The 10,271-nt window shown below is 40.7% G+C and overlaps 1 pseudogene; it reads left to right on the top strand.

The window, feature by feature from the left end:
* The first annotated feature begins 289 nt into the window (after window positions 1–289).
* Window positions 290–806, top strand: LOC109460392 (small ribosomal subunit protein uS17 pseudogene; annotated as a pseudogene).
* The last annotated feature ends 9,465 nt before the right edge of the window (window positions 807–10,271 follow it).

The raw sequence follows: 10,271 nt of genomic DNA on the forward strand, positions 1-10,271 counted from the left end.
TTGGAAGATTTATTATTGTGAAATGTCCATACTTTTCAAATTAATCTACAGATACAATATAAAATCTATCAAAATCCCAATTGGCTTTTTTTTTTTTTTTTTTTTTTGGCAAAAATTGATTAGCTGAACCTAAAATTCACATGGAAACACAAGGAGCCTAGAGTACCCAAAATAATCTTGAAAATGAAAAATAAAGTTGGAATACTCACAAGTCCCAGTCTCAGAACTTACTACAAATTTACAATAATCAGGATTATATGCTACTGCTTGGTTTTTTTTTGGGTTTTTTTCAGGCGCCCGTGAACATGGCGGACATTCAGACCGAGCGTGACTACCAAAGGCAGCCGACCATCTTTCAAACTAAGAAGAGGGTCCTGCTTGGAGAAACTGGCAAAGAGAAGCTTCCGCGGTACTACAAGAACATTGGTTTGGGCTTTAAGACACCCAAGGAGGCCATTGAGGGGACCTACATTGACAAGAAATGCCCGTTTACTAGTAATGTCTCCATCCGAGGGCACATCCTGTCTGGCGTGGTGACCAAGATGAAGATGCATAGGACCATTGTCATCCGCCCAGACTACCTCCACTACATCCGAAAGTACAACTGCTTTGAGAAGCGTCACAAGAACATGTCTGTGCACCTGTACCCCTGCTTCAGAGAAGTCCAGATTGGTGACATTGTTACAGTGGGTGAGTGCTGGCCCCTGAGCAAGACTGTGCGTGTTAATGTGCTCAAGGTCACCAAGGCTGCAGGCACCAAGAAGCAATTCCAGAAGCTCTGAGACTGGATACCTGCTCATTCCACTGAACAAAATGAAGTTATTTTCTCAAAAATACAAAAAAATAAGATTACATGGTACTGTCATAAGAATAGACATATAGATCAATGAAATAGAATTGAGAATCCAGAAATAAACCCATACATTTATGGTTAATTGATTTTCAACAGGAGTGCCAAAAACATTCAATCAAGAAAGAATAGTCTTTTTAACATATGGTCCTGGGACAACTGGACAGCCATATGCTAAAGAATAAAATTGGGCCGCTACCTCACACAACATACAAAAATTAACTCAAAATGGATCAGAAATCTAAATGTAGGAGCTAAAAGTATAACATTCTTAGAAAAAGAGCAAATCTTTGTGACCTTAGATTAGGCAATGATTTGTCAGATATGACACCAAAAGCATGAGTGATAAAAGAAAAAATAAAATAAATTGGATTTCATGAAAATTAAAAACATTTTTGCTTCAAAGGACACCGTTAAAAAATGTGAAAAGACAAGCCATGGAATGGGAGAAAAATATTTGCAAATCATATATTTGATAAGGGATTTACGAGTATCTAGAATACATAAAGAACACTTATAACTCAACAATAATGTATTGTAAAATGTTTTGAATTTTATATTTTCCTGATACCTCAACATCCCTACAAACAGGCTGTGAGCAACCTGCCCAGGTGACCAGGTACACCAGTGTAATAAGGCTGGTCCCTGTCACAAATTCTGATTCTTGCCCTCCCCTGACTGTGACCTAGTGACATTCAAATGCACCAATGAAATCCCCTTATGCCTTTTGTGTGTGTTCCACCCAGACCTCCAATAAAGGCACTTGACCATGCATCCACATACTCTCTCTGCATCCCACATGCTTGGGTGATATGATCTCTTGGACCCTCCTCCTGTGTGGCCCCTGGATGTCATGCCATGCCTCCTTCTTCTGATACATGCCACAACATGAATGAACATTGGAACGTGCTAAGTGAAAGAAGTCAGATATGCAAGGCCACATATTCTATTATTAATTTATGTGAAATGTCCAGAATAGGCAAATCCATAAAGACAGAAAGCAAATTAGTGGTTGCCAGGGATTAAGGGTGGGTGAGGAGAGTGGAGAGTGACTACTAATGGATACAGGGTTTCAAATTGGGGTGATAAATATGTTCTGGATTTAGGTGGTAGTGGTGCATGCTCTACTTTTTGAACATACCCCAAACCACTGAATTGTATACTTTAACACAATAAACATTATGGTATATGAATTATATGTCGATAAAATTGTTACTTAAAAATAAAAGCCTCCAAAAAGACAATAAATAAATAAATAAATAAATAAATAAATAAATAAATAAATAAATAAATAAATAAAAGCCTCCAGTGGCACTTGTTGCCTCCAGTAGAAAGTCCAAGTTCCAGAGCATAGTTTAGGTCCTGCCTGCCTTTTCCTTTCTCACTGTCTGCTGTACCCAGCTGGATTTGCTAGTCCACAAAGTCTAGTTCCTTGTAGGTCCCTGAACCCACCATACTGATTCTTACCTCCTTAACTTAAAGAGTTAGAATGTCCTTTCCCTTCTTGTCAAATTGGTATTTTACTTTCCTTTAAAAGTTTTTATGATAAAATGTTAAAACACACAGAAAAATAGAAAGACCGGTACAATGAACACCCATCACCTAGATCCAACAATTGCTTTTTCATATGTGATTCTTTAATGTCATCTAATGCAAAGTTCAGGCTTCACTTTGACTAGTTAGCCCCAATATCTTTTATGGCTTTTCTTTTTTTTCCAAACTAAGTTCCCACATAAAACAATACACTACATTTGGCTGTTATGTCTCTTAAGTCTTTTTCAAAATCTAAAACATTCTCTCCATCCCCGTCCTCTGTTTTTGAGAATAATATTTAAGTCTCTAATATTAAAGCTCTCATTTTAGATACTGGAGCAGTTGTTTGATAGAATGTCCCACAGTCTGGATTTGTATGATTGCTTCTTTTTGGTGTAATTTAGCTTGTTTCTCTATTCTCTGAAATTCCTGTGAAGTAAACATTACATATAAAGGATAATTAAACTCAGGTTGTTTGGAAAGAATATCTCTTTTTCTTTTTTAATTTATTTTTTAAATTTATTGGGGGGACAATTGTTAGTAAAATTACATAGATTTCAGGTGTACAATTCTGTGTTACATCATCTATAAATCCCATTGTGTGTTCACCACCCAGAGTCAGTTCTCCTTCCATCACCATATATTTGACCCCCCTTGCCCTCATCTCCCACCCCCCACCCCCCTTACCCTCTGGTAACCACTAAACTATTGTCTGTGTCTATGAGTTTCTGTTTCTCATTTGTTTGTCTTGTTCTTGTGTTGTTTTTGGTTTATATACCACATATCAATGAAATCACATGGTTCTCTGCTTTTTCTGTCTGACTTATTTCGCTCAGCATTACACTCTCAAGATCCATCCATGTTGTCACAAATGTTGCTATATCATCCAAAATGTCCTTCGATAGATGAATGGATAAAGAAGTTGTGGTATATATACACAATGGAATACTATTCGGCGGTAAGGAAAGAATATTTCATAGGAGATTTTGTGTACTTCATATTAGTGTTTCCCCAAAAATAAGACCTAGCTGGACCATCAGCTCTAATGCATCTTTTGGAGCAAAAATTAATATGAGACCCCGTCTTATTTTAATATAAGACAGGGTATAATATAATATAATATAATATAATATAATATAATATAATATAATATAATACTGGGTAATATTATTTAATATAATACTGGGTAATATAATATAATATAATATAATATAATATAATATAATACCGGGTCTTATATTAATTTTTGCTCCAAAAGACGCATTAGAGCTGATGGTCCGGCTAGGTCTTATTTTCGGGGAAACATGGTACATTGCATCAGGAAGCAAATAATGTTATTAGTGCACATTTGCATTTAACTCATAAAACGTCCCCTTTTAGAGCATCCCTTTAATAGTTAATGGATGATGTTTTCGTACAGGAGATGTATTTTGGCATAAAGTCAAGTAAGGGCTATAACTCTGGGTTTCTTATAAATTGGTATTATCTCCACAACTCATTGAGGATAAGCACTGTGTTAGTCACTGGGATATAAAATGATTAATGACAGACAGCCCAGTCCTCAGTGACGGTACTGGAGAACTCCAGCATTTTGTGTGTGTCAAGTGCTATATTACAGGTGTATACAAAAACACTGTATCATGTGGTTCATACATGGACATACACATGGACACGTGTGGACAGACATGTAGTGTCTTGCAACACCACTGTGCCAACAAGGACAGTGTCTTCAACGATGTCGAGTGAAAAATTGGAGCCTTACCCAACCTCCAAGCTCCAAGCTCACAGGAACGCACCAGAGCCTCCCCTTTCCTGCCTGGTGCACTCTGCCCAGGGCCTGCCATGAGGAAAAGCTGAAGGTCCAGGGAGTGAAAAATATTAACATTCAATAAAATAATTTGTGACTATCCCTTAAGCATCGAACATAGGATTTGGCTCTTGCTGCCTCAGTGTTTACACTTAAATAAAAATTAAAAAAAAAAAACTGGTTCACATTGCACACCAGCTAGACATACCTGCTGGTATTAAGTCAACCCAAAAATCCAAGTTGCTTTCAACTCTCTAGGCCTTATGGAAGCAGGTTAGCCGGAGCCAAGATGGTCTTTACCCTGTGGTCAGCAGGAATGCCAGAAGCAACTGAATTCTATTCACCTCAGACCTGGAACCTGCTTTTCAGCCAAAACTTGATACCTCACTTTCCTTCTGTGCCTACCTATAAACCCCATTTCATAGCACTCTTGAAAGACTCAAGTCTCACACACGGTTTATATACTGATCACTTGAAAAATTGGTTTCATAGGTTTGATCCCTGGTGGCCCAGTCAGGACTGATTTTAGAAACAGCCCTATCTGGAATTGCTAAAAGAAATTGTGCCAGGAAAGAGAAGCCAGCACAATTTGTACAATTATTGCAGCAAGTAAACAAGAGCATTCCGGCAGTTTCTTAATCCTGCTGCACTCCATCTTGAAATGGTCAGCAGTTCCTCGGTGCACATTTCTGTGATGTGCAGTCTGTCACTAGACCATCCCCCAGCACAGTTTGGGACGCTCCCTGAAGAAATGAGGAAATCAATGCAATGGGCTCTGATCCACAGGAATGACCTAAATACTGGCTTCGCTCCTGATGAAATAGTGCTGATTGCTTTTTACACATATCTTTTATCGTCATTAGCTGGACCCACTTCCCTTCTCTAGATAAGGATAAGAAAAAAAAAAAAAAAACAGACTGAGCAAAGGGAGCTGAAGAGGTACAATTCAACTGACAATCACAGAGACATGAAAAGGCAGCAAGAAACAATAAAATAAAAACAATGCATCTGAGACCCACAAACACGGCTGGCAAGTCTCAGTCTCCACTGCACGTGAACTCTCTGCCCATCAAGGACACACCAACCACTTTCCATATCAGTACCTAGTCTCTCAGTTAACATTAACATTAATCCTGGGGAACTATCTTTCCAACATGCTTTTTATTACCCAGTGGTGACAAATGGCTCTTTGGTAAATCAAGGCACAGAGTAACTCTGTAAAATCTTTTTTTTTTTTTTTAATTATAATATTCATCTTCCTACCAAAATCAAGTCCAAGTTGTTATGACAAAATATCATGCATCTCTGAAAACTAGAGTCTGAGTCTACTGTATTACGTGTGATATACATTTTTGCTACTCACGAGTTTGCATTTAATATATTATATGGCTTCCTATTCTCACGCCCCCTGGCAGAATAGCTAGGACTGTCAGGAGGCAAAAGCCCCATGTTATTACAACGTTCATTCTCTCTATGGTCATCAAAAACGGATTTCCTCTGGTAAACAGTTTATTTTGCAAGTGAGTTTAAGTGATTCACGGGCTGCTGAAAAATAGCATCTTGAAATTTATTCTTAAACACACTGCTTTATAAACTTAGTTCACACATATGGTGTTTCCCAGGCACGTATTCAAAGACAGAGGGACCTGCGAGCCTGTGGTGGGGGTGAAACTGGGACGTTGCATCAAGCAGCTCTTGGTGACCACTGGGAGGATCCCTCCTGCCTCACAGCGATGGGCTCAGGCAAGCACGCTGCACGTCATCTACCTGAAAATCAGTGTGGCCAGAATCAGCACAATAGCAGAGAGAAGAGAAGGAGTCCTCACTCTCCTTTTTTCCTTCATCCTGTTTACTCCCAGTTCACACCTAAAAAGGGCCATTTCACTGCTTTGTGTTTTGTAAGAAAATCCCCAAATTATTTGGAATGATTCAGAGAGCAAGAGTTGTATGTCATCTGGAGCGTGAAATACTACAGTGCAGATGGCAGAATTCAGAAATAGAATGAAGTTTGATAATTCCAAGCATAGGGTCAGACACCTGGAATTGGAAATGCAATAATTACAAAACTCATGTGGGACCGGACTCTGCAACCTGGACAGAAAAGTGTCCTGAGAGACTGCTGCACAGAAGTCAGCCAACATCCCTCCTTAGTCTTTTGAGACAGAGGGACCATGTGAAAAAAAACCAATTTATTTGGACCCAGAGGAACAGTGTTCTGGTCCCAAGCAAGTTTAACTTCCGTTTTGATCTCAATTTTTCTCCTTGGCAAAATCTGCTTACAGTGAGTGCCCTGTTAAGCCTTCTTCAAATACAACAACTTTCACTGCACCCAATTCAGGAATACAAGGAACTTGAAGCAAGTTCCAAGAAATCCCTGAGTTTTAGAGCTTTGCCCAAGTGGTGGAGACAGAATTGGGGTAAAACATGCATCTCCTCACCCCTGGACCATAGTGTAAGAGCAGAGGAAGATGGGGCCCACCTCTTCTACATACAGATTACAAACCTCTTCCTCGCCAAGACGGATGGGTCACCGCTGGGAACTGCTCTGTCCTCATTGCTGTTGACCAATGCTGGGAGGAACGGTGAATAGTGATACTAGTGATACATTATTTAAAACAATAAAAACAAAATAACAATAGCTAACCTTTATTGAGCACAGAGCTCCGTACTCTATGTATCTTTTATTTAAAATCCCTTGTAACAGCCTTATGAGGCAGATCAATGCAAATACTATTATTATTCCTATTTTGATAGTTGAAGAAACAATGTTAGGTAATCTACTTGCTCAAAATGAGATGGCTTTTCCATGAAGGAGACAAGACTCTGCCCTGTCTGCCTTCAGAGCCAGCAGTTGTACCCACCTCCTGGCCACCTCATAAGAGGGTCATGATGGGGCTTTAGAGCAATTGTATCTCCCTAAGGAGGAGAGTGTGACTGGCAAGTGTGCCCCTTGCAGGATGTGCTTAGGGGAGGTCTGGGACTTGACTGCACCCATATTTCTCTCTATTCATCATCCATAAAATGATCTCAGCCCCAAATCTGAAAAAAAAGGTGAGAGGAAAAGGAACCATCCAACCAGAAAAGGAACCAGAAAAGTGTCACACTCTGGGTGGGGGTGGAGTAATTTCACTGCTGCCTTTAGGCATGAGAAGGAATTTTACCCAGATCACAGGAGGCCCTCTCCTCTATTCCCCGTAGGGAAAGAACATGTTTAAGTTGCAGCCTTAAGAAACTGATGGGGGAGAAAGCATTTTCTGACCATGTTGTTGTCCACTGGAAGAAGCTGCCAGAGAAGGGGGCAGCGTCTCCTCTGAGCTCCCTGGCAGGAGAGGACATTTCTGAAAGTCAGTGTGTCACTGTTCATTGCAACACTGGAAAATTTTAAATCAAAAATGAGATTTCCAGAAATATGTTTTCCTAAATTCTTCACACATGGGTGTGCTATTAATATGGAAATGAGGAGAGAGTTTAATCATGTTTGACTGTTTGCTAGAGAGAAAGCAAACATGCTGATATGCTAAATATCATCAGATTTGTTAAATGGGGTCAGGATTACAGGACTGATGTGGGACTGATGGATTTCTTGCTGCTCATTATCCCTATTGAATGGTTGAAATAAATTCAATGCGGAGATAGGCCAGGCCACGGAGGGGCCACCAGCGGCTCTGCACCTGGCACAACGCTGCTGAGAAGCCCTTGTCTTTGGCAGTGACCTGGGAGGCAGGCCTCTGGAGGCCAGCGCCGGCCCCGCCCCCTGTACCCGGCCCCACCCACCGCAGGGTGATTGCCATGCAGGGAGGATACAGGGCTAGAGTGGAAGATCAAAGGGCAGATAAAACAAGGATTCCTTGTCCGTATATAATTGATTCCTGTTTACAAAGTCTTTCCCCGTGTATTGTCTCAATTCATCCTTCTTAGACTTAAGTGATAAAGGCAAGACAGATATTTCTATCTGCCTCATTTATAGAGGAATAAATGAGGCCCAGAGAGGTTAAGGGGTTTGGCCAGTTATTCAGCAAACAAGGCACAGACAGAACCCAGGACCCCTGCCAGGGGGTCCACGGAGGGCCAGGCTACTGCTCCATCAGCCTTTGTGTCCCACGTGGGTTCTGGCCCTAACAAAGAATCCAGGCCTATCTTGCTCCCAGACACATGGAGGTAAGAACCTCAGGAGGATTTTAGAACCAACTCCCTCTTCTTAATTAAATAATTAATCTCTTCAAGAAACATGTATTGTGTGGCCATCTTGTAGCCACTGTGAAGAGTACAGTGAACAAGAATGAAAAGCAGCTATTCTCAGGGAGCTTATGGTGGAGGGCTGAGCTCCTCAAACTTTAATATGTTAACCAATGAGGTGTTGCAGTCACAAGACCCCTGTGCTCTGTGCATCAAATACTTAATAGTCAATAAATCAGAGGTTGGAATAAGGAATGGTTTTATTTACTGAAATGGTTCTATGACTTGACTATAACTGGAGAAAGATAGTAAGGTAGAGGAGGAGGGGTGTGATAGGACCCAGGGGGCATGATAGCAGAGTTGGGTTTGCACCTCAGGTCATGGTGGAGCTACTGAAGGGTTTTCAGCAGGAGACTCACTTGCTAAGCTTTGCGTTTTTGAAAACTCCTCCAGGCTGACACAGATAGACTGGATTGGAGAGGGGGCCTCCCTCCAGGGAGAGTGAGCAGGCTTTGTTCCAGTGATTTGGGTAAGGGGTGTGGGTGGTCTCAACTAGGGAGTGAGCCATGAGGCTGGAGAGAAAAGGCATATTAGAGCTATACGAGATCTGACAATTAAGCTTGCAAATTCATCCTAGAAAAAGTACTACATACCTCATTGCTGAATATCATTATGGTCAACTTTGAAGTACTCCCCTTGGGAAGCTACGCACTGACGCCAGTGCCTAGTCAACCCTTCAAAGCAATCTTGGAACTCTTTTTCTGGAATGGTCATCAGAGCTGTCTTCATATTACACTTGATGTCTTGAATGTCATCAAAATGTCTTCCTTTCAATATTTCCTTTATCTTCAGGTAAAGAAAGAAGTCATTGGGGGCCAGTTCAAGTGAGTAGCGAGGGTGTTCCAATACAGTTATTTGTTTACTGGCTAAAAACTCCCTCAGACAGTGCCGTGTGTATTGGTACATTGTCATGATGCAAGAGCCATGAATTATTGGCGAAAAGTTCAGGTCGTTTTCGTCTAACTTTTTCAAGCAGACTTTTCAGCACTTCCAAATAATAAACTGGGCTAACTGTTTGTCCAGTTGGTACAAATTCATAATAAATAATCCCTCTGACATCGAAAAAGTTAGCAACATCATTTTGACTCTTGATTTGGACTGATGGAACTTTTTTGGTCGTGGGGAACTGGCTGACTTCCATTGTGTACTTTGACGCTTTGTTTCAGGGCCATATTTGTACACCCATGTTTCATCACCAGTAGTAACACTGCCCAAAATATTCTCTTGCCTCTCCAAAAGGTCTTGGCAAACTTCGATTCTCCTTTGCTTTTGTTCATCAGTGAGCTCCTTTGGGACCATTTTTGTACACACCTTTCTCATGCCAAGATTTTCAGTTAAGATTTTCCTGACTGTTTCTCTGTCAATGTTTATTTGGTCTGCTATGCTTCCCACAGTCAGCCAATGATTTTGACACATAATTCAACAAATTTTTGCTATATTTTCATCAGTTCTGCTTCTTAGTGTCTGCCCTGACCTTTCTTCATCAGTCACGCAATCGCTCCCATCAGAAAAATGTTTGATCCATTTGTACACTGCCATTTTCTTCATGGCATTATCCCCGCAAACTTGGACTAACATGTTCCTGATTTCCCTTCCACTCTTGCCAAATTTAACAAGAAATTTAATGTTTGTTCGTTGCTCTAATTTAAGCTCAGACATTCTCGCGAGGGCACACAAAAACATGACAACAATAATGAACGCCACTCAGCAAGACACCACCACATGTCGACTCAAACACAGCTGTGAGACACTGATATACCAAGGTTATGAAACCTTACCAAGCTGTTTGTACAGTGCCGCCAATGTAAGCGCATGGTAGCAAGTTGGCAAACCTAATTGTCGGAA

Source organism: Rhinolophus sinicus, chromosome 4 (assembly GCF_057876585.1).
Source record: "Rhinolophus sinicus isolate RSI-liver-muscle chromosome 4, RSI-T2T, whole genome shotgun sequence".
Classification (NCBI taxonomy): domain Eukaryota; kingdom Metazoa; phylum Chordata; class Mammalia; order Chiroptera; family Rhinolophidae; genus Rhinolophus; species Rhinolophus sinicus.